Genomic DNA, 21,911 nt, shown 5'->3' with positions numbered 1-21,911 from the left:
AGACATTTTCACGGTTTAGTCTTAAAAAAGGCACAAAGAATCAGACATTTACAGACACACACACACACACACACACACACACACACACACACACACACACACACACACACACAGGTATTGGCGCCTACAGAGAAACAGGGGGGCATGCACAGAGTCAGGGACACATATAGATGTAGGGGCACACTAGATTGAGATACACCAAAATTCAGGCGCAGACATATAGAGATCCTGGTAACTCGAAAGATACAAGGACACACACAGAATCAGAGGCATATACAATGTCTCAGCTTGTGCACTACCAAACTCTCTCTCGTAGTTCCAGACTTTTCAATGAGTTGAAGCAGGCAACTGTTTACCCGTGAATGCTGATGGTGAGAAAATAGTAAAATTCCGTCCCTGGGTGGTCTCGAACCACCAACCTTTTGGTTAACAGCCGAACGCGCTGACCAGTTGCGCTACAGAGACCGAAACAACAGAGGTTAAATATATTCTAAACTAGTGCGTCAATGACCACAATTCAATTTCTGAAAACCTGTTCCAGAACTGCAGCATGACCGCACTGTTTACAATTCTGTGCAAGTCTGTTTAGTTCCGTTGATCCTGCAGCACTGCTGTAGTGTGTTTCTCCGATGAACGGGCAGGTAAAATGAATCCATGTCTCTTATCAAAGGCAGGAATTCAACGGGAGGGAAGGGAACTAACCACCAGTAGCCCAAACATCCAATACTTTCCACTCAATCATCACTAACACCATTCACAACTGCACCTCCTTCCGAATATTGTGACCCATTTCCCTCAGGATTTAGCTCCAAGGCTTAATATTTCGCTTGTTTTCCCCCAATTTTGGCAGGAGATTCGCTTCAATATACAGAGTGAACGGAGAAAGAAGAAGCTTTGCATTGGCCGGAAATCGAACCCGGGTCTCCCGCGTGGCGGGCGAGAATTCTACCACTGAACCACCAATGTTGCTCTTGTTAGTACTGCCCCCACATGCTCTCTCTCCCTTCACACTCAGCAGCATTGTCATTTCCTCACTTTGTCCTTTCGTTCCACGAATGCTCTCACTCAAATCTCACACGCAACATCGCGCAAGCCTCTTCCAGTCTCTTCGTAGGCGTGGGTTCGAATCCCACCGCTGCCAAAGTGGATTTGCGTTTTGGTCTCACAGCTCAGATTGAATGCAGTTTTGTGTCCTGTGTCGTTTTCGTGAAGAACAACGAACAGAAACATTACCAACTGAACAATTTGCTGGAGTAAAGCAGTGTGTGCAAGTGGCCCCTTTCGAGAGCACACACACAGTGAATTTCTGACTGCCGAGTTAAACACTCTGATGAAGGAGCAGCGCTCCAAAAGCTCGTAATTCAAATTATTTTGTTTTACTTTAACCTGGTGTTGTGAGAATGCTTTCTGTACCCACTTCAATCCCAACACTGGCGTCTCCACATCATGATATAAATAACAGGATTACAAACAGTGAGACTGTTTTCCCTGCCCAAGAATTAAGGTGATGGGCTTGATTTTTCTAACTGAAACTGAAATCGGATTGTGTACACATCCCATCATTCCCATTTCTACCCAGATATTTACAGAATTAATCTGGGTCTTGTGATAACCACCGTACTACAGAAACAGGGTGATGACCTCAGGGCAAGCAGATCCGGTTTACTGGAGAAACAACTAGACTGGCTCCAGAAGCCCATCTTTTGCCCACAGTAATTGATATTACATTGACTCTGCTGGTTCCTCCTGTCAAAATGAATAATGATGTTTCCCACTGCATTAAAGTTTTGAAAAAAAAAAGTATTCATGACGTTTAAAGCAAATCAGATGAACAACTGAAAATGATGCATTAACGAATAGGCAGAAATCATTTTTCTCTTAGATATTTGGGAGATGGAAGCTTCCCATCTACTCGCCAGCCGAAATAGCCCAGTTGGGAGAGCGTTAGACTGAAGCTGAAAAGGTCCTTGGTTCAATCCCGACTTTCGGCAGGATCCTCTTGCTGGTATTCTGTGCTCTCTGCTGAACAGTCCTGCATTTTATCTCGCACTGTTTCCAAACATCAATCAACACAAACTGCAACAGACCAAATACCCACTGCAATTTCCACCCTGCCACCCTGTTGTTATATTTCCACCTTGTTGGATTTCGCTTTTTAAAAAACTTCCTCTATTTCTAAACATTCCCAATGTTAATGAAAGTTCAGGAAGGTGAAGGTTTATCTTTGTTTCCTTATGCACACATGCCATGTAACGTCCTGAATTTTTCCAACCTCATCACATTTCAGTGCTGATGTCAGGTCCGCTTTTACATGGCAGTGAAAATACATTTAGTTGACCTGCTGCTTCATCCAAAGCAATGTATATTTGCATTACCTCTTTTGATTCCTCCAGAAGGAGGCCATTGGACCCATCGAGTCCGCACCCACAACAATCCCACCCACGCCCTATTCCCCGTAAACCCACATATTTACCCTTCTAATCCCTCTGACACTAGGACCAATTTAGCATGGCCAATCAAACTAAAACACGCATCTTTGAATCGGAAACCGGAAACCCACGGAGGCACGGGGAGAACGTGCAATCTCTGCACAGACAGTGACCCAAGGACCTGAGTCCCTGGTGCTGTGAGACATCAGTGCTAATCACTGTGCTACCTTGCTGCCCTTTCTACTGCATTCAATGTTACTGCAGTTCACTCCATTCAAAGTTTTAGCATCAATCTGTGATAAACCATCCTGTGGTGATTCTGCTGAATAACATTAAATTATCACCGTTAATGGACCATCCAACGTTGGACACCATTGATTTAAAACTTTGCTGCTTTTCTGGGTGAACTCCAGCACTCCATTCCTCCCGCAATGTCACCGCTCAAACTGAGTCTTTCTCCTTCACACATTGTTAAACTCACAGTTACTGGTTTCTGAGTGAAAACTGCCTCCACTTCACTGGAGGTGGGAGAGTTTACTATTTTATTTAATTAAAAGTTTTCTTGTCATTGAAGCAGAGATTTGGACCCAGATCTGCGAGATATTTATGTCGGTAGAAACAATAAAATTTCCCCCATTAACAGCCAGATTTTAACCCGTATCAGCATTTTGTATCATCAGCACTTTCGAGCCCATCGCTCTCTTATTTTCTTTTTGGTTCTTTACATGTGACTTTTCCAATTCAGACGCAAACAAGGAAATCTCCCTCATACTGACTCTGACAGTTGTTGACCTGAAAGTAACGCCGGATTGTTGCATAGCAATAAATCTACATTATCTGACCAGGAATCGAACCTGGGCTGCGGCAGTAAAAAAGTCAAATCCTAACCAATAGACCACCAGAGAAGCTGATGAAAGCCCTTTAAAATGTTCATTTATTCATGAATCACCTGCTTTTTATTGTATTTCAGACTTTTTATTCACCAAATACAAGTTTATCCTTCACATGTTATCCTTCACAAAGACCTTGTCTTTGTCAAAACTGAGTATGTCATGTCTCTATTTAGATGAGAAAACACCACGCTGGTTAGTAATATACTGTGTACACTCTCTCAGTAATGACTGAACTGGACCCAGTCTGCATTCATATTAGTACAGGTGCTGTATCGATATCTGGTGCATTCGGCTCTGTCTCTGTATTACTGCACAAAACCCGTCCCTCATTTATATTACAACAGATCATATTAGTTGGATTGGCCATGCAAAATTGCCCGTTATTTTCCCTTAGAGTATATGGATCAGCCATGGAAAATGTGTGGAGCTAACGGGGATAGGGCAGAGGGGAGGACCTGGGTGGGATGCAGACTCTTTGGACCAGATGGCCTTTTTTTCTGAACTGTAGGAATTCTATGGTTCTATGTCTAATAAATATCATAGACATTTGTGTGTTTATTTATTTTAAATATTCTATTTTCTAATAACCCCCTTTGGAGAAATGATCTTTTTTAGCAATTGCCCTTCAGTTTTCCCAGTGATAACCTTCAGCCCATCTCTGCCTTCCCTGAATGCATGGAAACACCAAACAGTTCATGTGTTTCAACTGAAGAACATTTAATATGTAAGTATTTATTGACAACCATTCTGTTGTATGTTCTTGCATACAAAATGATTTCAGCCTCACTATTTTGTTCCCGCTGTTGACTTATCCATCTTTAGAGATCTGCTGGAAAATGGAAAGGCTGACAATGTGTGACAGCAATATTCACAATGGTTTCAACTCTCTTCAGTTCAGCAACACATTGTTAATCGATGTTCCTCTTTTTTGCCAAAGTGCGTGAACCAAAATGTTTGCCTTCATTCGGATTTTTTAGCATGAGTTAAAAGGACAGTAACCATGTAATTTGCAAGAAAAGATGAAGTCACCTTGTTTGTTCAGAGACTGTGATTCATGTTCCTCAGCACACGGTTTAATTGTTTCAATGGGGACATTAGAAGATTTATAAATAGGAATTGTCACTGTCTATGCAATATTGTTTAACTGGGAGTGGTCTCTCGTACAGCCAGCGATCATTGAATTTCAGAGCCATGTTCTGGATTATACCACTTGAGCTTCGTATCGTTTGGGTATTTTACGATAGCCAAAGGATTTACTACCCGATCCTTGCTGTAGTTGGTGTCACTGGTAAGTCATATTTCTCTGTGTTCATTGTCCTTGTCCATGTTACCCAGTTATTGATATCATTCTGTGTAACCTTTATGATTTGTAGCTGTGAATGCACTGGAAACGCTTCCCCTTGCCACACAACTTTCCTCACACTACCTGACATTCACTTTCAATCTTTCCACTTTACGGTCGTCGTAATGTAACATGGTTTCCAGTATTATAAAGAACAAAGAACAAAGAACAACCCAGCACGGGAAACAGGCCCTTCGGCCCAACGAGCCCGTGCCGTCGCATCCTCCCAGACCTACCCTGCCCTGTGTGTATGTGAGTGGAACCCGTAACTTAGCCAGATTCAGGGGAGAATAGTGTCAATTTGGTATACCAATCAGCCTAAGAGCACATCTTTGGGGTGTGGGAGGAAACCGGAGTGCCCGGAGGAAACCCACGCAACCACAGGGAGAATGTGCAAACTCCCACAGACACAGGCCCAAATCCATGTATCTGCACAGCGAGCAGTGATAGTCACTGAGCTGTTGCGGCGCCCGTCTACTGGTCCAGGATCAAGCACACACACCGACACGAAGTACTAGGCCACTCCCGGAACCTCCAAGAGCAGCCCACGCACGACCCACCGTGTGCATGCCCCTCGTTTGACAACAAGGTGGACCAACACCTGTGGAATAAAAAGACAAAAACGTTAACATGTAATTCTACATTTCCGTTGTCGTCCCGAGGCTCTGACCCTATTTAGTACCCTCTACTATAACCCTCCATCCTTGTTTCGCTCATGTGTCTATCGAAGTAAACCTTAAACAAGTCCAACGTGCCTGCCTCCACCACCCTACTCGGTAGCGCGTTCCATACCCCCACGACCCTCTGCGTCAAAAACCTTCCTCTCATATCCAAATTATACTTCTCCCCCCTCACCCTTAGATCTTGACCTCTCGTAATTGCCCCCAATCTAGGGAACAGCCTACCACTATTGACTCTACCCATTCCCTTCAGTATTTTATATACCTCTACCATGTCCCCCCTTAATCTCCGTCTTTCCAAGGAGAGGAGTCCCACTTTCTCCAACCTTTCCTCGTAACTCAGTCCTTCCATGCCAGGTAACATCCTGGTAAACCTCCTCTGCACTCTCTCCAGAGTCTCCACGTCCTTCCGGTAGTAAGGTGACCAGAACTGGACGCAGTATTCCAAATGCGGTCTAACCAACGTTCTGTACAACTGAAGCATTAGACGGCAGCTCCTATACTCTATACCCCTTCCTATAAAGGGGTATTCCATAAGCTTTCCTCACAACCTTCTCTACTTGTGTCGCCACCTTCATAGACTTGTGAACCTGCACTCCCAGGTCCCTCTGTATTTCTATACTCCTAATCGGTCTACCTTTTATCACGTAGCTCCTCTCTGCATTATTCCTTCCAAAATGCATCACCTCGCATTTGTCAGGATTAAATTCCATCTGCCACCTATCTGCCCAATATACCAACCTATCTATATGCTGCTGTGTCACCTGACATTCCTCCTCAGTATCTGCCAATCCTGCCATCTTGGTGTCATCTGCAAACTTGCTGATCACACCATGTACACTCTCTACCAAGTCGTTTATATATACTACAAAGAGGAGAGGCCCCAGTACTGAGCCCTGCGGCACACCACTGGTGACTGGCCTCCAGCCCGATATGGTCACCTCGACAACTACACTCTGTCTCCTATTGCCCAGCCAGTTTTCAATCCACCTAGCTACCTGTCCTTGTATCCCATGTGACTTAACTTTTTCTACCAGCCTACCATGAGGGACTTTGTCAAGCGCCTTACTGAAATCCATATAGATGACATCAACGGCTCGCCCATCGTCAACCGTTTTTGTCACCTCCTCAAAGAATTCTACCAGATTCGTAAGGCAAGACCTCCCTCTAACAAAGCCATGTTGCGTATCCCTAATCAGATTGCAACGCTCCAAATGCTCATACATCCTACCCCTAAAAATTTTTTCCAATAATTTTCCTACCGCCGATGTCAAACTCACTGGTCTATAATTACCCGGGTTATCCCTACTACCTTTTTTAAACAGCGGTACCACATTAACTACCCTCCAGTCTTCTGGGACCTCACCAGTGTCCAAAGAAGAGACAAAGATTTGCGTCAGAGGCCCAGCAATTTCATCTTTCACCTCCCTCAGCAGCCTGGGATAAATACCATCAGGCCCCGGAGCTTTATCCGTTTTTATGCTACCTAAAAACCTTAGCACTTCCTCCCTCGTAATGGATATTTCCTGCCACTGATCTACAGCTCCCTCCAAGACACTACACGACACCGAACCCCTCCCCTTCGTGAATACCGACGCAAAGTATTCATTCAGGATCTCCCCCATTCCCTCCGACTCGATACATAACTCCCCTCCTTTGTCCCTAAGAGGACAAATTTTCCCTCTAACCAGTCTCTTGCTCCTAATATAGGAGTAAAATGCTTTTGGATTTTCCTTAATCCTATCAGCCAAAGCCATTTCATGCTCTCTCTTCGCCCTTCTAACTCCCCTTTTTTTTTAGCTCCCTTCTACTCTCTCTATATTCCTCCAGCGCACTCTCCGTTCCCAGTTGCTTTGACCTAACATACGCCTCCCTCTTCTTCCTGACCAAGTCTTCGATACCTCCTGTAATCCATGGCTCTCTAATCTACCTTTCCCATCCTTCCGCTTAACCGGAACATGCCTTTCCTGCAACATTTTCAGTTTGCCCTTAAAAGCCTCCCACTTGCCAACCGTGGACTTGCCAGCTCACAGTCCCTCCCAATCAGTGTCCTTCAGCTCCCTCCTAATCCGGCTATAGCTCGCCTTCCCCCAGTTCAGCACCCTCCCCTTCGGACGGCACTCATCCCTTTCCATTTTTATGCTAAAGTAGACGGACTTGTGGTCACCGTTAGCCACATGTTCGCCTACCTCTACCTCAACCACCTGCCCCGGCTCATTACCCAACACTAAATCCAGTATAGCCCCCTCCCTAGTCGGGCTAGTTACGTACTGCTCTAGGGACCCTTCCAACACACATTTTACAAACTCCTCTCCCTCCGTACCCCCAGCTCTAGGCCCCTTCCAATCCACTCCACAAAGATTAAAGTCACCCACTACAACCACCTTATTCTTTCTGCACCTATCTGCACCTGCAAATACCTTCCTCCACTGACCTCGGGCTGTTGGGTGGCCTATAGTATACCCCTAGCATCGTAATCTCTCCCTTTTTATTCCTCAACTCCACCCACAGCGACTCAATCCCTAACTCCTTCATATTTCCTCCCTCTGCACTGCTGTGATGTTCTCCTTTACTAACAGTGCCACCCCTCCACCTCTCCTCAACCCTCCTCTGTCACACCTAAAACACTTATACCCTGGAACATTCAGCTGCCAGTCCTGACCTTCTCGTAACCACGTCTCCATTACTGCCACCACATCTAACTTCCTCACAAACATCAAGGCCCTAAGCTCATCCGTTTTTCCTGTCACACTCCTCGCATTGAAACAGACACAGTCCAACCCACCAGTGTCCCTCGGAACCTCCTTCTCCCTGATAATTTTCCTTTCACCCAACTCACTCCCGGCCCCAGTGTCTAATGAGCTATCAGTCACATCCCCACCCCCCTCCCTATTAGTTTAAACCATTCCTAAACACCCCAGCTAACCTCCCTGCTAAGACACTTGTCCCTCTCCCATTCAAATTCTCCCCATCCCTCCTACACAGTTGCCCTTCTCTCATAAATACCTCCCAGTGGTCTACAAAAGTAAAGCCCTCTACCCTGTACCAATCCCTCAACCATGCATTCAGCTGCATGATCTCGTTATTCCTAGCCCTTCTGGTACTAGGCAGCAACCCAGAGAATGCCACCTATGATTCACAATCAATTCCAAATCAGCTGATTCAACATTTTCAACTGCACAGCCTTCAGCACAATCAAAGCAGAGTCATCCAGACCAGAAATATTTGCTCCAAACCTACTGGCACCATTCTCCCCCATATACAAATCTGAAGAAGGCAGCAAATTGGAGATTTTATGAACTGATGAATGTGGCGTCCGGCTACATCATTGCGGGGCTTTTCTGCTGTGAACGTTGTCTCGAGCAGAATTGGTGGACTCATTCTATTCTGGGGTGGATTTAATAAAAATGTTTCAGCTGTTCCCGAGGATCCTGAGAGATTGTTTCTCTTGTGTCCAGTCTAAAATACGAGTAAATTGTGTTTCTCTTCCTTACAGTGAATGTACTGACGATTCTTATCCTGTCGCGAGGGATGTGTGGTCTTTCCAAAAGTGTGATACGTTACCTCATTTCCATGTCAGCAGCGGATCTACTGGTCATTATCATCGATCTCATTTTGAGGCAAATTCCCATTAAGTTTCAATTTGTAATCATTAACCACATTAAAATATGTAATATCCATGCTGTGCTGCTTTATGCAGTCACTGATTGCTCTGTCTGGTTCACTGTCACATTCACCTTTGATCGATTTGTGGCTATTACTTGTCAGAAGCTGAAAATAAAATACTGCACTGAGAAAACTGCAACAGTGGTTCTCGGAACTGTGAGTGTGCTATTCAGTGTAAAGAATATTTTCTGGTATTTCATGTATGGTGATAGATATGCGATTCAGAATACCCCCCATTTTTGTTATGTAGACTTTGATGCCCTCTCTTCTGCAGCCTGGGGAGCAGTTGAAAATCTGCATTATATTTTAACACCGTTCATTCCTTTTTTGTTGATTCTGTTGCTGAATGTTTTCACCATGAGACACATTCTAGGGTCGACCAAATTCCGCAGGAGACTTCAGAGCCACAAGTGTATGACACTTCAAAGGACCCAGAGACAGTGAAGAGAAGAAAATCCATTATCTTACTATTTGCTCTATCATTAAATTTTATCCTACTGTGGTCAGTCTTACTTATCCACTCCTTTTGTCAACGATTATATAATGTAAACTTAATTCATTTCTATATTCCTGCATTTGTGCAGGAATTAGGATTTATGCTCCAACTTCTGAGTTGCTGCACCAATACATACATTTACGCAGTGACCCAGACACAATTCAGAGAGGATCTGAAGAATGTGATCAGATCTCCATTTACTGCAATTGTAAAATTACTTACAGAATAAACAGATTTTTCGTTAGAACAGTGTGTTTACCTTGTGTTCTGCACAAAACAATATCTCAGTGAAACATACACAGTGTAGACATATTTTGTGTCACCATTTCTGATTAAAACGTGTATTGAAATTGTAAAAACAAATAAAAAAATGAATTGAGTCCAGAAAAAATCCGGATTCAAATCAGCTAATACTAATGAACCAGCCTGGACATCATGTTGACCTCCAGTTTTGTACCATTCTGTTAACTTGAGCGAATGTTTGCATTTCACTTCAGCTGCAACACAACTCCCTCAATGAAATGAATCTCAAAACTCAACCCCCGTGAACTCTCTTCACAATTCCACCCCACCTCACCACACCTCCACCCTCCCGCTCAGCTCGACACTCAGCCCAAACAGTCCCACGCCCTTTGCACAGTATTCATTATTGGATTTAGCAATGGTGAATTGAACATATTGGAGTAGAGACTCATGGATGAATGGATTATTTGGCAAAGGTGGTTGCAAATCTTCCCCATAGAACAGAATATAAGCAAGGGTGACATTTGTTTGTGAAGGGTCCGAAAAGTAAATAATTGTTGAAAAATTCGGGCAAAAATAGATTTATCTTCAGTTATGAATATTTTTTTAAATGAATTCTGAACAAGTATTTAAAATAATAAAATAGAATGTAATGGAATGATTAGCCGAAAACAGACATCTTTATTAGCAGGAATAACAAAGTAAGTATTCTATTCATAACCATCCCACGCCGTAAGTTACTGGAAAATGCGTAAACGACTTTTTATTCACTTTTTCCTACCCTTAAAAAAACACTCTGAAAACCTTTTTCACTGCAAACATGATTATAGTGATCCAGTTTCACCCATCTGCTGGAGACTCACAGCGCTGGTCTCATGTGTCTGCATTCAGTAGCTGGATGTCTGCACTTGGCAACCAGTTGCTCAAGAGTGGATATTGGACAAAATTGTCGGGATTGAAGTTTTCCAACAGGAGCCAGGCTGGTCAGTTTGCCATTTTGTCAGCAGTCACTGCACAGGAATTCTATTTCTCTTTCCCGTGGGAGATAGTGACTCGAGATTGGAGATGTATATTTAACACGTGAATTTGTACATTCGGGCTTTCCGTAACCTAAAATGCGTGGAGAGAATATGGCTTTTCTATTTGGTGTCTCAGTTTGTTCAGATTTCAACGTTCACATTGAATCCCCAAAGTTTCTATCCATCCCTCTCAGTCATCAATTACATCAATCACATCTTTCAATTCTTAGCTTCACCTTTCCCAAGCATTCCAAACTCCTCTTACATCATTCACCGTATTTTTCCTTTGTTCTTAATAATTTAGCCAGGGGAGGGGGCGGGCGGTACTAGTAACATTATCAGTGGGTTGAGGAGCAGGATGGGGTTTGAGGTGGGGGATTTTTGATGAATGGGGAAATGTCTGAGGTGGAGAGCAGGAAGTTAAAGGACGCAACTTGAAAGTGATATGATTTGACATGTGTGCTGTGTGTGTATCTGACATGTATGTTGTGTATCTGACATGTATGTTCTTCAGAGTTTATCGTTAGTGTTACATCTCTGACTTCTCCAGCTCCGAGGCCAGTTCATCCAGCCGGAAGATTTAGATGTTGTTCCCTTCACAGACGCTGTGGGGCGATTGATTTCTGTGTTTCTCCTGAGAGGGGAGATTCAGTGGGATGAGTCTGTTCGCTCTGGAGTTTAGAATAATCAGAGATGATCGTATTGGAAAATCTGAAATAGGGGAACAGAGTGACATGAAAATCTTGAGAGGGTGTTCTTCATTTCCCATTGGGAGATAATGTCTGGAGATTGAAGTTGGTATTATTTGAAACTTCAAATTGTACATTGGAAGCAGTTGTCAGACGTTAATCAAATTCAGAATCTTAGTGGGTAAACATTGCTGCCCTCTGCAATTCGTTTGACAGGCATTTTCACGGTTTAGTCTTAAAAAAAAGCAGAAAGAATCAGACATTTACAGGAGCACACACACACACACACACACACACGTATGTACGTATTGGAGCCTACAGAGAAACAGGGGGGCATACACAGATGTAGGGGCACACGAGATTCAGATACACCAAGATTCAGGCGCAGACATATAGAGATCCTCGTAACTCGAAAGGTGCAAGGGAACGCACAGAATCAGAGGTATATACAATGTCTCAGCTTGTACACTACCAAATTCTCTCTCGTCGTTCCAAACTTTTCAATGAGTTGAAGCAGGCAACTGTTTACCCGTGAATGCTGGTAGTGAGAAAAATAGCAAAAACCCGTCCCTAGGTGGTCTCGAACCACCAACCTTTCGGTTAACAGCCGAACGCGCCGACCAATTACGCCACAGAGACTGAGACAACAGCAGTTAAATATATTCTAAACTAGTGTGTCAGTGACCACAATTCTATTTCTGAAAACCTGTTCCAGAACTGCAGCATGACCGCACTGTTTACAATTCTATACAAGTCTCTTTAGTTCCGTTGATCCTGCAGCACTGCTGGAGTGTGTTTCTCCTGTGAACGGGCAGGTAAAATGAATCCATGTCTCTTACCACAGGCAGGAATTCAACTAACCATCAGTAGCCCAAAGATGCAATACTTTCCACTCAATCATCAGTAACACCATTCACAACTACACCTCCTTCCGAATACTGTGACCTATTTCCCTCAGGATTTACTTCCAAGATTGAATATTTCCCTTGTTTTCCCCCAATATTGGCAGGAGATTCGATTCAACATCCAGAGTGAACGAAGAAAGAAGAAGCTTTGCATTGGCCGGGAATCGAACCCGGGCCGCCCGCGTGGCAGGCGAGAATTCTACCACTGAACCACCAATGCTGCTCTTGCTACGGACACCCCCACATGCTCTTTCTTCCTTCACACTCAGCAGCATTGTAATTCCTTACTTTGTCCTTTCGTTCCCCAAATGCCCACAAATGCTCTCACTCAAATCTCACACGCAACATCGCACAAGCCTCTCATGCTGTTCAACACCTTCCTTTCATTCACAACCGCATCTCAAACTTTCACCCTTCCTCCAAAACACAAGCACTCGGCAACAATCCCCCTCTCACACAGCCTCATTCTCCCAAATATGCCTCTGCTTTCACCACATCAGTCTAAACACAGTTAAAACGTGTTCAAATCATTTGCACACTGTCTCTTACAGTCAACTCATCACTACAATATGCATCATGCCATTCTGCAAAAGCTTCAAATTACTACATTTCTTCAAAGCTGGTACCCAGTGCGACACCAGGACAAACTTCCACTTTCAACACTTGATAATACCTGTATAGGGTTACAAGTTAGCTCGGAATGAGTTGAAAAATAGGGCTTAGGAGAGCTAGTAGGGGGCACGAGAAGTCCTTGGCAAGTCGGATAAAGGAAAACCCCAAAGTTTTTTACTCTGACGTTAAAAAATGCATTAAATCTTCATATATCGAGGCCAGTCTGCGACATCTGAAAGCGCTGAATCCTAACCTCGAGACCCCCAGGATCCCATCTGCCTGATTCTCCCAGATACTGATTACACGAATGTGCACAGCGCCAATTGTCCGCACTCACACACTCCTTCCTGTCTGTTCGGATTTGAAATTGTTTATATTTTCACATTGGCTTCCAGTGTGATGAAAGCAGAGCTGTGATAAGCTGATGTTCTTCAGTCGATTTACTGCAGTAAGGTTTATGTCAGTTCGATGCAAACATTGGTGTTTGAATGTGGTCAATTACAGTGAAATTTAATGCAGTGGAAAGTAGCCTACTCATTTTTACAGGTGGAACCAGCAAGGGAAATATAAATATGAATTGTGCAACGGGACTGATATTTCTCCCTGCTGTTCAAATTGGCACAAGTATTGTTCTACGATTCTCAGGTGCTGCCCACGTATTGGGTTCTGTGGTGTAATGGTGAGCACCCTGGACTCTGAATCCAGCGATCTGAGTTCAAATCTCGGCGGAGCTATGTTTTAATTTGCAAATACAGATGACGGATTGGCGGAAGGGCATTTCGTTTAAATTTATCACCAAATTCGAATCGAGACGAGAATTTGACAGCCCGTTCAAGTGCTGTTACTCAATTCAACGGCGATTCGGGTTGATAGGAAATGAATGAAGACATCTCAATAATAGACCTTTCCCTCACAAGTAAACACAAACTTTTTGACAATGTTTCTGCCTGAAACTTTCGAAACGTCGAGCTAATATGTAACAATTATCCCACCCTTTTGATGTCGGCCCGTAGCGCAATGGATAACGCGTCTGACTATAAATCAGGAGACTCCAGGGTCTACTCCCGGTTGGCTCAGTGCAACTCTGTAAAAGATGTTCATAAATTCTTTGCTACTTTCGATGAAAAAGGTATTTAATAGGTTCATACTTTTTCAGGCAAATGCTGACAAGCATATTTTCAGCTTCTCTGGAGAAGGTAATGTTAGGAGATTGCTAATGAACAGCAACCGACTATTTTAAGACATTTTTTCGGGAAAAAAAGAATCATTTAATAAGATTAGGATATTAAATAAATGCTAACCTCAAATACATTTTAGGCAAAATTCAACATGTCTCAGAGAATTTACACAATTTTATCATTTTTTTCATAAAATTCAGCATTTCTGATTTTGGAGAAAGCTTTTGAAGCTGAGGTCAGTGCAAAGATAATATGACTGTAACATCGAGGTTCTGATAATATTCAGCACCAAACTGAAATCATACAGACTTCCCTCACCCTAGCATGTTTCAGATGTTGATTAACTATGTTAGTCTGCACCTAAACCTATTAAAATGTCTTGTAGTTTGGATGACTTGCTGATATGTGCAGGTGTCAAAATAGGAAAGTTTCTTTCCTGGCAATGCATCAAACAATTTATCATTTCTTATTTGACACAAAGCATTTGAGGCCGAGGCCAGAGCGAAGATACTCTGGGTGTAACATCGAGATTCAGACAATGTTCAGCAACAAAATGCTCCGGCCGATGAAGGCATGCTTTAAGGTGCGAGGGGCAAGGTTTAAAGGAGATGGACATGGCAGATTTTTTGCACAGAGAGTAGTGGGTTCCTGGAACTCGCGGCCGGGGAGAGATAGTAGAAGCGGATGCAGTTGTGACTTTTAAGTCACTTAACAAATACATAAATAGAATGGGAATAGAGGGATATGGTCCCGGAAGTATAGGGGGTTTTAGTTAAGTCGGACAGCATGGTCAGTGAAGGTTTGAAGGGCCGAAGGGCATGTCCCTGTGCTGTAATTTTCTCTGTTCTTTTTACTGCCATTTTTCTTTACCCAAAACTGAGCTTCAGACCCTGTAGCTCTATATTTAACCACTCCACTTCTAACATCTTCTCCAGTCACACAATCCTGTGAGGTGTCCATATTGATCTTATTGTAGCATCATGAGCGTTCCACATGCAACATGACTGACATCTATAAATTCTCACCTTGAACATTTCAATTGAAATTTCAAGGCGAGCAGAGACTTTTGAGCAGAATGGTCCAGATTCCCATCCCTTTTAATGTGAACAAGTTGTTTCTGATTTCACTACAGAGATTGTCTATTAAACAATGACTGAACACAAGGGGGTGAATGTGAGAAGCTGAAGTTTCCAGTTGAAGAGGTTCCCAGTGTCTCTGAGCAGCTGAACTGGGGAAGCCTTTGGGCAGAGACTGTGCTGCTGCTATTTCCCTTCCTAACCACCAGAGGTCGCTGTAACTCGACCGGACGCTGCTCCTCCCAGTAAAACCTCTTGCCCACTCCTGCCCGGCCGCTGCTCGTTGGCGGAACATCCGGGTCATGTAGAGAGGCGGGGCCAGCCGCCATATTGCCGTGACGTCACCATCAGCCCCTCCCCCGTCGAGGAAAAAGCGACGGTTCAGAAATGTAGAAAGTGAGAGAAATTCCCACCCGGAAATCCCGCCTAGAGCGGAGTTAAAATTAAATAAAATACATATTTTTATAAGGAGACAGGTGGCGGAACCGCGCATGTGCTGTAGTATTTTCCCAGAGCGCACCGCGCGGGTGTGATTGAAAAACAGACGGAATAAAAAAAAAGAAACGATTTTCCCGAATGGAGAAGGAACCGAAAGTCTGACGGGTGAGGATGTGAATAAAAGTCATCAAATTCAACATACTAAAAGATTAAAAGGTAACTGCCTGGGCGCATGTGCAGGAAGGAAATTCCCCCAGAGTGCACTGAAATTAAATATTCAAACATACACAGAGTACAATTGTACAATGAGCGTTGACAAGGTGTCATCTGGACTCGAAATGTCAGCCCCTTTCACTCCTTATAGTTGCTGCCAGTCCTTGTGAGACTTGCCAGAATTTTCCCTTTTCGTTTCCGATTCCAGTATCCGAGTACTTTGCTTTCATTACTGAGTATAATGGATTGAGATTATTCGAAGGAAGATGGAAATGACGCATTAATAAATGAGCAGAAATCATTGCTCCCTTAGATACTTTCGAGACTGACACTTTTAAATGTTGATGTTGGGGATAAGTTGTACAATCAGATTGAAAGTAACGGTTATCTTCCTGAATTCAGTGACATGGGCTCTCAGTCTAACCATCGGAACCTGCAGCAACACAGCGCAGTTGAACATTGCAGACAGGCAGATTTGCTGTAGTGTATTTCAAGCTGTTTCTGTAGTGTAGTGGTTATCACATTCGTCTAACACGCGAAAGGTCCCCGGTTCGAAACCGGGCAGAAACAGTTAGTCAAATTTTAGCTTTCTGATGTCTGCTATGGAGCATTCCTTGATTTCAGTTTGTTGTTCAACATTATCCGAACCTCGATGTTAAAGGCATGTTTTCATTGCTCTGATATCACTCTCAAATGTCTGCTGGAAAATAATAAACTCCTTTTTGACGCACTGACAGGAAAGTTCGATTTTGACACCGAGCGCTTATTCCCATCCTGTTCAGGCTCCAACAGAATTTAATGGGTTTCTAGGTGCAGACTCATATGGTTAATCACCATCTGAAATATCTGATAATACTGTGTGCTCAAAAAGACAGATACAAGTAATACTGTAAGTGAACTTGTGGAAATGGCGGACATTTCACAGAATAATCTTTTTAATGGCTTTTCATCACTAAGAAACGGGAAAAGCCACTCAGACAGATGAGGGAATCGATGCTCAGTTCGGATCTACTGGACTTTCCTGAAAAGGGCCGGATTTTATGCGCCTGAATGTTTCATACCCATAGTGAAAAAAGCTCAAGTGTGAACAACAGAGAGTTCTTGATTCCCCTCCATTTAAATGTAGTTGACTTTGTGTAAAAGCTGACGACAGCCAATCTGAAAATTGCGATCTGTATTACCCGGAGATTTGATTCGTTCTGTTGGTCAGTTGTGTTTTCAATTCAGTGATGATCAATATCCCTTGAAAGTTATTTGCTTTTGTTTGAAAGCTGACTGTGGTCAATTTCAAAATAAGTGCCATGGGATGTGTATTTCCCAGTGATTCGCTTCCTTTTGTTGGTTAGTCATGCTTGCAATTCAATGCTGTCTATTTCAAAGATATTCAGTCCAGAATGAGGGCATTTCATGTCAAATAAATGTATTGAAGTTAAAGGTTGAATCAAAAAACCGGGAAGGTGCAATGTAATTCGATGGGATTTTTATTCTCCGCCCATTTTCATATCGGCAAATAGTCACGTTGTGCAAAAAGAGGCCATGATGTTCGGTTAGTGATCAGAGAGCGCCCTCCCGTGGACAGTACAGCATCGTAGACGGAAGCGGAACCAAAACCCGAGATATCTGCACTCTGAGACACATCCAATACAGGCACAACACTGGACAAGAGGAAACTTCCGCTCAACATCTACACTGTGATCACCTCTCAGAGTTTTGAAGGTTTCAGTCAATTTGCCTCTTACTCTTCTGAACTCTCGTGGACACAAACCTGACGTCACCATACTTTCCTCATAAGATAACCCGCTCATAGCTGGCAATAGTTCAATGAAACTCCTCTGAACTTTTTCTAACGCATTAACATCTTTCTTAAGAAAAGGAGGCAAGTTGTGTGCACAGTATTCGAGATATATCCAATGCCCTCACTAATGCCAAAATTTTCGATCTATCTTTGTATGTCAGCACATTTAACATTAATATCTTCACTCTCTTCATCACTGCAGGAATCATCCCAATTCTATGTTTCTTGACCAATTCAGCCCGAGTGTATTTGTTCAGGTCAAATCCAGTTTAAATAACTTATTTGAATTTTATGCTGTGTGACAGAGATTGTTTGTGAGGATATTTCTCTTAATGGACGTTCAAAAGCCACGTGATACGGTGCTGCACCACAGTCTTGTTCAATGGCAGAAGGATCTTGACACAGAGGGCGCGGGTTGAAGTAAATTGGTGGAAGAAACATGGAGACATCACGAAAAACATTGTCAGACAGTGAGTGATCCAGATCTGGAATGTGCTGTTTGAGAGTGTGGTGCAGGCAGAGCCAGTTAATGGTTTCAAAATGAAATTGCTTATGGTCTGAAAATGAACAAAATGCTAGACTGTGGCGTACAGAGTGATATTGGATGAATTGCCCCTTTCAAGGGCCAACTCATACATGAAGCTTCAAAATGCCTTCTTCTCTGCTCTAAGTACTTTGTCAATGTTGAAAGGGAGACAGTGTCAGACCGGTAATATTTCTGAGAGAGTAATTCCAAGGGTAGGCAAATTTCTCAATATATATATTCAAATCCACTTACAAAAGGCTTTAAAATGCAATTACAATTTTGAATTTAAAGTTCGTTTCTGTAATTGCGGCCATGACAAGAAATATATCAGATTATCTAATGCCCTGCAGAAAAGGAAACCTTCCATCATTCCCCACTTTGGCCCAGAGTTGACTCCAGGCGCACACTGTTTGGCGATTATTAACCTTCTTTGATGGTCTAGAAAACCAATAAATTCAGTGTATTAGCGATTGCCAATATATGCTGGCCTTACCAGCTGGGTATACAGCCCATCAAAGAATAAGAAACAGCAAAAGAAATCAGCATTTCACAACACTTGCAATAGCAAAGCACGTCCAGGAGATGGCAGTGAAACTGTGCTTTTTCGCACGACACGATACAGATGATCATCTCAGTTATTTCTGTAATAGACTCAGTCTTTGTCCATCCTAAACGTGACCCAGTTTCCCTGACACGAAATCACATTTCTGATTATATGATAATAATTCTCAGCTGATTTTGTACTCAACAAAATCCCAGTTGTTGCTATACTGCACCAAGCCTCATTTGACATTCCACCGTTCATTCTGGCAGTTATGACAGCACGGAATTAATCCTCGTCTAATGGCATAAAACTCTATATCTCCGCTGTTACTTCACTGGACCCTCTCTCTCCTGATAATGTACCAGGATATGTTACTGTTTGCATTACACGAGGCTCCGTCTCAGTTATTACATTGCTGAAACCTGCCACATATAAAGAAACATTGACAATATCTCAATCACTGCTGCACTAGTCCACCTCCCTGTTTATACTGAATAACATTCTGTCTCTAATTATTATGTTGTTTGATGATTTATTTATTTCTGCAATTGCCCCTGTCAAAGTTTATATCAGTCTAAAGGTTTGGTTTGAAATTACTGCATCGGCTTTGTCTCAGTTTATATTATACAATGACCAGAATCTGACAAGATTACACTGGGAGACAGTTCTATTGCGCCAGCTGCTCTCTCCTTTATCAGTGTGCCAAACCATACCTCTGCTCATTTTACACATTATCCTTTCTCAATTATTGCTTTATTCTGCATTGCCTCACTTTTTATTCCACTGGGTCACGTCTCTGTTTATATCACACTAGATCATGTCTCTATTTTCTGTTAGCGCTGATACGCTGGAACCAGTCTCAGTTTAAATTGCAGCGCACATCGACCCTGCTTATATTAGAATAGACCTTGTCTTTGTCAAAACTAAGTATGGCATGTCTCTATTTAGATGAGAAAACACCACGCTGGTTAGTAATATACTGTGTACACTCTCTCAGTAATGACTGAACTGGGCCCAGTCTGTATTCTTATTAGTACAGTTGCTGTATCGATACCTGGTTCATTCGGCTCTATCTCTGTATTACTGCACAAAACCCATACCTCGTTTATATTAGAACAGATAGCATTAGTTGGATTGGTCACGCAAAATTGCCCGTTATTTTCCCTTAAGAGTATGTGGATTAGCCATGGTAAATGTGTGGGGCTAACGGGGATAGGGCAGAGGGGAGGACCTGGGGTAGGACGCAAACTCGGTGGGCCAGATGGCCTTTCTTCTGAACTGTAGGAGTTCTATGGTTCTATGTCTAAGAAATACCATAGACATTTGTGTGCTTGTTTATTTTATATATTGTATTTTCTAATAACCCACTTTGGAGAAATGATCTCTTTTAGCAATTCCCCTTCAGTTTTCCCAGTGATAACCTTCAGCCCATCACTGCCTTCCATGAATGCATGAAAACACCAAACAGTTCATGTGTTTCAACTGAAGGTCATTTAAGTTGTAAGTATTTATTGACAACCATTCGGTTGTGTGCTCTTGCATACAAAATGATTTCAGCCTCACTATTTTGTTCCCAACGTTGACTTATCTGTCTTTAGGGATTTGTTGGAAAATGAATAAATCGCATCTTGAATGACGAGGAGATTATGCAAATTGATCTTCTCAATGCCTTACTGAAGTTCCTGATATAGGACTCAATTGCGTGCTGATTTGTGAAAATGATGGTGAAAATGACCCTGGATATATAGCCGACAGGACATAATTATACCTCTAATTCTCAGACTTCTTATCCCTATTAATGCTAAGGTTTGAAACATCTGTGCTCTCCTGAGAAGGTTCAATATTTTTATTTAACCGTTATCTTCATCAATTCCATGGTAACTATCCCAAATATTTTCTACTGTGTATGGGTTATACAATCTCGGTAATACGATGAATCAGGATCAGGTGTATCATAAGGGTGGCCAGACCTTATGTGATATAAATAGTGATGTTGCCTGGTGAACATGGACTGCAGCGATTCAAGATAGCAGCTCGTCACAACTTTGTCAGGGGCAATTAGAGAAGGGGAACAGGTGTCAGTGCTCCCCACATCCTATAAATGATTAAAAATTCTGGAGTAACAACAGAGACAGAATCGAATCTAATATAGACAGATATTCTTGCACAATTATGACATAAACTAACCAGGAGAGTCATGCAAAGCAATGTATTGGATCTCTAGAGTAAGAGAGACAGAGCATGATATCATATTTAAATAAACATTTCTTGTGCGATTGATAATTCTGGAAAAAGTAAATTGTTCAATAATAATCGACAGGTGTCCAATGATGGAAATCAGATACAGGTTCTAATTCACAACTGATTGGGTAACGCTTTCCAAAAAATAATCATAGGGAATTAGAACATTATAATTTGAATGACTAGCTTCAGTGTAGCACTAACAGAGACAGCTGGGCCCGGAGCCAGACTGGGACCTGATATAAAAAAACAATTATTTCTTGGGCCTGAGCCCGGGTGTCGTTGTCATGACGAGTGACGCAGGGATTTGTGTGGCAAACACGGATTGGAAACCCTATGGCAACCGCAGGAGTGACTGACTCCACCTGACTAAGAGCTGTTATTCCCAAGGTGGGGAGGGGGGCAGTCAGTCATGGGAGACTCCATATTTTCCTGTTATCTGAGGCAATAATGGTGAATAATTGTGAATAATCTGGTCCCTCTCATTCTTACAAATAGTCCTGCAGTTACAGTCAAAATTAGGACACGTGAAGACTGAAAAAACTAAATATAAAAACATCCTCGGAGGCAAAAAGAACAGTGCAATAAATGTTAAGGATTGTTGTGCTTTTCCTAAACAAGTTCGATCCAATGCTAATTTGTTCAAAGTCACGGCTTGTATGTAGAAATGAATAATTGAATTTCGGAACAGTCCACCTCCCCGCCCCCACCCTCCCCACCCCCCAGCACTCCCCCCCCCCCCCCCCACACACACACACACAAACACGCACAAACACAAGTGTTGTCACAAGATAAGAGTAGCACAAGATGAAAGCTGTATGAATGTTGCATTTTATTCAGGCTCAATGAAGGCCGGGGGTGGGGGGGCGGGGGGGGAGGGGGGAGGAGGAGGGCGGATACAGAATCGATGCTTGGACAATGATACT

The 21,911-nt window shown here is 42.8% G+C and overlaps 7 non-coding genes across 7 annotated transcripts; 3 read left to right on the top strand and 4 right to left on the bottom strand.

Annotated features, from left to right (window-relative positions):
- Positions 1-391: 391 nt before the first annotated feature.
- trnan-guu (transfer RNA asparagine (anticodon GUU)) lies at positions 392-465 on the bottom strand. Its single transcript has one exon. It is a non-coding gene; the product is annotated as a tRNA-Asn (tRNA).
- Positions 466-895: 430 nt separating this feature from the next.
- trnag-gcc (transfer RNA glycine (anticodon GCC)) lies at positions 896-966 on the bottom strand. The gene has a single exon. It is a non-coding gene; the product is annotated as a tRNA-Gly (tRNA).
- A 952-nt stretch (positions 967-1,918) lies between these two features.
- trnaf-gaa (transfer RNA phenylalanine (anticodon GAA)) lies at positions 1,919-1,991 on the top strand. The gene has a single exon. It is a non-coding gene; the product is annotated as a tRNA-Phe (tRNA).
- Positions 1,992-12,022: 10,031 nt separating this feature from the next.
- trnan-guu (transfer RNA asparagine (anticodon GUU)) lies at positions 12,023-12,096 on the bottom strand. Its single transcript has one exon. It is a non-coding gene; the product is annotated as a tRNA-Asn (tRNA).
- Positions 12,097-12,511: 415 nt separating this feature from the next.
- On the bottom strand, positions 12,512-12,582 carry trnag-gcc (transfer RNA glycine (anticodon GCC)). Its single transcript has one exon. It is a non-coding gene; the product is annotated as a tRNA-Gly (tRNA).
- Positions 12,583-13,636: 1,054 nt separating this feature from the next.
- On the top strand, positions 13,637-13,708 carry trnaq-cug (transfer RNA glutamine (anticodon CUG)). The gene has a single exon. It is a non-coding gene; the product is annotated as a tRNA-Gln (tRNA).
- A 2,668-nt stretch (positions 13,709-16,376) lies between these two features.
- On the top strand, positions 16,377-16,449 carry trnav-aac (transfer RNA valine (anticodon AAC)). Its single transcript has one exon. It is a non-coding gene; the product is annotated as a tRNA-Val (tRNA).
- The last annotated feature ends 5,462 nt before the right edge of the window (positions 16,450-21,911 follow it).

The sequence above is a fragment of the Carcharhinus amblyrhynchos genome, unplaced genomic scaffold, assembly GCF_965287045.1.
Source record: "Carcharhinus amblyrhynchos unplaced genomic scaffold, sCarAmb.v2.hapA scaffold_38, whole genome shotgun sequence".
Classification (NCBI taxonomy): Eukaryota; Metazoa; Chordata; class Chondrichthyes; order Carcharhiniformes; family Carcharhinidae; genus Carcharhinus; species Carcharhinus amblyrhynchos.
The sequence above is the reverse complement of the archived record's forward strand: the minus strand, read 5'-3'. Positions and strand labels throughout refer to the sequence as shown.